Source organism: Eurosta solidaginis, chromosome X (assembly GCF_040869045.1).
Source record: "Eurosta solidaginis isolate ZX-2024a chromosome X, ASM4086904v1, whole genome shotgun sequence".
In the NCBI taxonomy this organism is placed as follows: domain Eukaryota; kingdom Metazoa; phylum Arthropoda; class Insecta; order Diptera; family Tephritidae; genus Eurosta; species Eurosta solidaginis.
Genome location: NC_090324.1, coordinates 131,057,531 through 131,064,675, shown reverse-complemented (window position 1 = coordinate 131,064,675; position 7,145 = coordinate 131,057,531). Strand labels below are relative to the sequence as shown.

Here is a 7,145-nt window from a genome sequence, read left to right as displayed (position 1 = left end):
TAATTCAGGTGGATTATATTTCTTGGATGCACCTGGTGGTGCAGGCAAATCGTTCGTTATATCACTAATTTTGGCGACTATTCGATCGGAACAGAAAATTGCATTGGCACTTTCATCTTCGGGAATTGCTGCTACATTATTAGAAGGTGGTTGGACAGCACACCCTGCATTAAAATTGTCATTGAATGTACTGGTGATTGAAACTCCAACTTGAAATATTTCAAGAAATTCTGCTATGGCAAAAGTTTTACGATTAACGTCAATTATTTTATGGGATGAGTGTACAATGGCGAATAAAAAATTACTAGAAGCATTTAATCGAACAATGCAAGATTTACGTGGTAATCAACATCTTTTTGTGGTGCTTTCAAATTACTGTAAAGGGATTTTCAACAAGCATTGTCTGTCTGCCTGTTTGAAGTCATCAGTTCTTTGGAGATATGTACAAAAATTGACACTGAACATTAATATGTGTATTCACCTATAAAATTATCCACCTGCCCATGAGTTTTCAAAACAATTGTTAGAAATTGGTGATGGCAAAATACAAATCGACAGAACCAACTGATTGATCACTGTACCGAACAATTTTTGTACAATTACGAAATCGATAGATGAATTGATTGAGTGTGTTTTTCCAAATATTCTTCAGAATTACAGAAATCATGATTTGTTGAGAGAACGCGCCATTTTAGCACCGAAGTACATTCATATCAATGCCATTAATTTTCAAATTCAAGCAAAACTCCCAGGTGTAGTCACCACATATAAACCAATTGACAGTGCTATGAATCAAGATAAGGCAATGAATTATCCAATTGAATTTTTAAATTCATTAGAACCGGCTGGTATGCCACCGCATTGTTTGAATCTGAAAGTGGGTTCTTTGATTATATTATTGCGAAAAATTAATCCAGCAAAACTTTGTAATGGGACCTGATTGGCAGTGAAAAATTTATTGCCAAATTTGATTGAAGCTACGATCTTAACTGGTAAATCAAAAGGAGAAGTTTGTTTAATACCGCGTATCCCTATGATTCCAACTGATATGCCATTTGTGGAGAAAAACACGTTGCTTTGTCTTGTAGCAAATCAAAAAACTGACTTTATTTAATATTTTCTTCTATTTATAACTTAGAGCTTAAAGGTATGTAATTTTTATGACTAAGTCAATGATTGATGTGAATGGACAAGGGTAATCTGAGTTCGCATATGCTGACCGTTAAGTAGGTCAGTAGGTATCCAATATCGAAATACCGAAAGTGTATTGCACTGCAAATGAATTGAGCAATCTGAGGCGGATGAATCAGGCGATATTGTTATATTGTAAAAATGTAATTGTGCTGATTACCAATGTCCATTACACATTTGAATTCAAACGATTACAATATCCTGTGCGTGTATTATTTGCGATGTCCATCAACAAAGCCCAAGGGCAAACACTTAACGTTTGTGGTGTGAATTTGGAGGAATCATGTTTTTCACATGGCCAACTTTATGTTGCCTGTTCCAGAGTCGGTCATATATTGGAGTCGCCATGCGAATAAGCGCAGTTTCGGCGTCGGATTCGTGGTGGGAGAGAGACTTTGTCGCCAAGTGCTGGCGTTCACGCCTGTGGACGAGGGTCTCGCCGCTATCCGAATAAAAGCAAAATTTTTTAATATATCATTCATCTGCGCCCATGCGACGACAGAGGAGAAAGACGATGAGGTGAAAGACACTTTTTTTGAACAATTAGAACGCACATACGAGCGCTGCCCCGGTCATGATATAAAAGTCGTGCTTGGCGACTTTAACGCCAGGGTGGGCAAAGAAGGTGTTTTTGGCCCCACAGTCGGAAAGTTCAGCCTACACAATGAAACTTCTCCTAACGGACTGAGGCTGATTGACTTTGCCGGTGCTCGAAACATGGTCATATCCAGCACGAGGTTCATGCATAAAAAGATACATCAAGCTACATGGCTGTCTCCTGATCGAAATACTCGCAATCAGATCGATCACGTTGTGATAGACGGATGGCATGCCTCCAGTGTTTTAGATGTGCGCACGATCCGAGGACCTAACATCGACTCGGACCATTATCTCGTTGCAGCCAAAATACGCACCCGCCTCAACGCGGCTAAAACCAAGGAACAAAAGACACAAGGAAAGCTAGACGTCGAAAAGCTTCAATCACGACAGACTGCCAATGATTTCGCAACTCGACTCTCACACCTGCTCTCTGAGAGCACAACTCATCCTGAAGGAATACAGGAGCAGTGGGGCATATCTCCAAAGCACTTCGTACTGCCGCCGAGGAAAAATTGGTTACCGGCGGCCACGAAAAAACAACTGGTATGATGAAGAATGCCGCGTTGCAACCGAAAGAAAAGACGCTGCCTACAGGGCTACGTTAAAAGCGAGCGCGACAAGAGGAGTGTGTGAACGCTATCGTGAGTTGAATAGGGAAGCGAAACGCCTTTTCAGGAAGAAAAAAGCAGAAGCAGAAAGGCGTGAGTGCGAGGAGTTTGAGCTGCTAACCACCAGGAATAACGGCCGAAAATTCTACCAAAAAATATGGTGACAGACGGAAGGTTTTAAGATCGGGGCAAACTCCTGTAGGAATGAAAACGGCGACCTTGTAGCTCATGTCCAGAGAGTGCTTAGATTATGGAGGGAATACTTCTTTGCTCTCCTAAATGGAGGCAGCAATTCACCGCGCAGAGATGAAGAACCCGATCCCGCAATCGATGATGATGGAATATATGTCCCCCCGCCCGATTATGACGAATTTAGAATAGCAATAACAAGATTGAAAAATAACAAGGCCGTGGGCGCTGATGGATTGCCAGCGGAGCTATTCAAGATCGGCGGCGAGGAGTTGGTAAGGCGCATGCAACAGCTTCTTAGCAAAATATGGGCGGACGAAAGCATGTCCGACGGTTGGAATCTAAGTGTTCTTTGCCCAGTCCACAAGAAGGGGGATACTGCAAAATGCACCAACTATCGTTGAATCAGCCTTCTTAATATCGCATATAAGGTCCTTTCAAGTGTATTGTGCCAAAGATTGAAGCCCACCGTGAACCGGCTGATTGGACCTTATCAGTGCGGCTTCAGCCCTGGTAAATCTACCATCGACCAGATTTTCACAATGCGCCAAATCTTCGAAAATCCCGTGAAAAGAGGATCGACACATCACCTCTTCGTCGACTTTAAAATCCGCCTTCGACAGCACGAAAAGGAGCTGCCTATATGCCGCTATGTCTGAATTTTGTTTCCCCGCAAAACTTATACGGCTGTGCAAAATGACGTTGAGCAACACCATCAGCTCAGTCAGAATTGGGAACGACCTATCCGAGCCGTTCGAAACTAAACGATGTTTCAGACAGGGTGACCCCCTATCGTGCGATTTCTTTAATTTGATGCTGCAGAAAATTTTACTAGCTGCAGAACTTAACCGCGCTGGAGCAATATACTCTAAAAGCGTGCAATTACTGGCATATGCTGATGATATTGATATCATCGGCCTAAACACCCGCGCTGTTAGTTCTGCTTACTCCAAACTGGAAAAAGAAACGGTAAAGATGGGTTTGATGGTGAATGAGGACAAAACGAAGTACCTGCTGTCATCGAGCAAAGAGTCAGCGCATATGCGCCTTGGCAACCACGCTACTGTTGGCAGCCATAATTTCGAAATCGTAAAAGACTTCGTTTATTTGGGAACCAGCATCAACACTAGCAACAACATCAGCACTGAAATCCAGCGAAGAATCAATCTTGCCAATAAATGCTACTTTGGACTAGGTAGGCAATTGAAAAGTAAAGTCCTCTCTCGGCGAACGAAAATCATTCTCTACAAGTCACTTATCGTACCCGTCCTGCTATATGGGGCAGAAGCATGGACCATGACAACAGCAGATGAAGCGGCTTTGGGGGTGTTCGAGAGAAAAGTTCTTCGAAAGATTTATGGACCTCTACGCGTTGGCGATGGCGAGTACCGAAGAAGATTTAATGATGAGCTGTACGAGCTATACGCAAACATTAACATAGTCCAGCGAATTAATACGCAGCGGCTGCGCTGGCTAGGCCATGTTATGCGAACGAAAGATGATGCTCCGGCCAAGAAAGTGTTTCTATCGGTACCCGCCTCTGGAAGGACCAGGTGGTAAACGATTTAAACTCCCTTGGTGTGACCAATTGGCGTCGGTTGGCGGAGCGAAGGAGCGACTGGCGCGCCTTGGTGGACGGCCATAACCGTTTAGGCGGGTAAGCGCCAATTAAGTAAGTAAGTTCCAGTGTCGGTACCCCCAGCCGTTTGTTTATTTATGCTCAAAATGGAAAAACAAAAAATATTGTTTATCCAAATGTTTTGGATTAAGTTTTAAGATAGCTAGCAAATAATAAAATATATTTTTTTTGTAATAAATGAGTTTGATTTAATATTTCACTTTATACGTAGCGAAGCACGTACCGGGCCGCTAGTACACATATAAATATGTTTACTATCACCTACCTATATTAGTGAGCGAAATTTTCGTGTGTAACTAGTATTTTTCTCTATTAGAAAAAAAAGGTTTGAAAATTATGATAATGAACTTTCTAAGCATATATTAAAATGAAATTTGGAATTAAAGTGTATTGAAACTTACTAGAACTACAACAAATGTGATTAGTTAGTTGATTAGTGTTCCATACATTAACTTTGCAATATTAAACGTGCGATAAAGTGTGAGTTAAAAAAAGATCTCATGCGATTTTTCGAATGCGATATAATCTTCAAAGATTCGGTACAATTTTCACCTCACGGTAATATTTAATAAATTATGTAGTTCGAAAACTACACAGGAAAGGGAAATAAATATTTTTTTTTTGTTTTTGTTATATAAACCGAAAACAACAACAAGATTAAATGTTAATAATTTTGGATTTCCAGCATACATTTTGATCTAGGTCCTCTGCTGAAAGATCTTTCAACGTTGGAGCCGTAAGTGGTGAGTTAACTTTGTTTTTGTTATTTCTCCCACATTTTTATACTCAGTTGAGCAGAGCTCACAGAGTATATTAAGTTTGATTGGATAACGGTTGGTTGTACATATATAAAGGAATCGAGATAGATATAGACTTCCATATATCAAAATAATCAGGATCGAAAAAAAATTTGATTGAGCCATGTCCGTCCGTCCGTCCGTCCGTCCGTTAACACGATAACTTGAGTAAATTTTGAGCTATCTTGATGAAATTTGGTATGTAGATTCCTGGGTACTCATCTCAGATCGCTATTTAAAATGAACGATATCGGACTATAACCACGCCCACTTTTTCGATATCGAAAATTTCGAAAAACCGAAAAAATGCGATAATTCATTGCCAGAGGCAATTAAAGCGATGAAACTTGGCAGATGGGTTGACGTTGTGACGCAGAATAGAAAATTAGTAAGATTTTGGACAATGGGCGTGGCACCGCCCACTTTTACAAGAAGGTAATTTAAAAGTTTTGCAAGCTGTAATTTGGCAGTCGTTGAAGATATCATGATGAAATTTGGCAGGAACGCTGCTACTATTACTATATATATGCTAAATAAAAATTGGCAAAATTGGATGAAGAACACGCCCACTTTTTAAAAAAAAAAAATTTTAAATTCAAATTTTAACAAAAAATTTAATATCTTTACTGTATATAAGTAAATTAAGTCAAAATTCAACTCCTGTAATGATATGATGCAACAAAATACAAAAATAAAAGAAAATTTCAAAATGGGCGTGGCTCCGCCCATTTTCATTTAGTTTGTCTAGAATACTTTTAATGCCATAAGTCGAACAAAAATTTACCAATCCTTCTCAAATTTGGTAGGTACATAGATTCTATGACGGTAACTGTTCTCAGTGAAAATGGCCGAAATCGGTGGAAGCCACGCCCAGTTTTTATACACAGTCCACCGTCTGTCCTTCCGCTCGGCTGTTAACACAATAACTTGAGCAAAAACCGATATATCTTTACTAAACTTAGCCCACCTACTTATCTGAACTCACTTTATCTCGGTATAAAAAATAGCCGAAATCCGACCATAACCACGCCCACTTTATCGATATCGAAAATTACGAAAAATGAAAAAAATGCCATAATTCTATACCAAATACGAAAAAAGGGATGAAACATGGTAACTGGATTGGTTTATTGACGCAAAATATAACTTTGGAAAAAATTTTGTAAAATGGGTGTGACACCTACCATATTAATTAGAAGAAAATGAAAAAGTTCTACAAGGCAAAATCAACAGCCCTTGGAATCTTGGCAGGAATACTGTTAGTGGTATTGCATATATAAATAAATTAGCAGTACCCGACAGATGATTTTCTGGTCCTGGTCCACATTTTGGTCGATATCGCGAGAACACCTTCACATATACATCTAAGGGCCACTCGCTTTTAAAACCCTCATTAATACCTTTAATTTGATATCCATATCGTACAAACACATTCTAGAGTCACCCCTGGCCCACCCTAATGGCGATATCTCGAAAAGGCGTCCACCTATAGACCTAATGCCCACTCCCTCTTAAAATGCTCAGTAACACCTTTCGTTTGATACCCATATCGTACAAACATTCTAGAGTCACCTCTGGCCCACCCTAATGGCGATATCTCGAAAAGGCGTCCACCTATAGACCTAATGTCCACTCCCTCTTAAAATTCTCAGTAACACCTTTCGTTTGATACCCATATCGTACAAACATTCTAGAGTCACCCCTGGCCCATCCTATTGGCGATGTCTCGAAAAGGCCACCTATAGACCTAATGCCCACTCCCTCTTAAAATGCTCAGTAACACATTTCGTTTGATACCCATATCGTACAAACATTCTAGAGTCCCCCTGGCCCACCCTAATGGCGATATCTCGAAAAGGCGTCCACCTATAGACCTAATGCCCACTCCCTCTTAAAATGCTTAGTCACACCTTTCGTTTGATACCCATATCGTACAAACATTCTAGAGTCACCCTTGGTCCACCTTTATGGCGATATCTCGAAAAGGCGTCCACCTATAGACCTAATGCCCACTCCCTCTTAAAATGCTCAGTAACACCTTTCGTTTGATACCCATATCGTACAAACATTCTAGAGTCACCCTTGGTCCACCTTTATGGCGATATCTCGAAAAGGCGTCCA

At 40.4% G+C, this 7,145-nt stretch overlaps 1 pseudogene; it reads left to right on the top strand.

The window, feature by feature from the left end:
* The first annotated feature begins 286 nt into the window (after positions 1–286).
* Positions 287–7,145, top strand: part of LOC137235157 (DNA-directed RNA polymerase II subunit RPB1-like) — a 31,723-nt pseudogene continuing 24,864 nt past the window's right edge.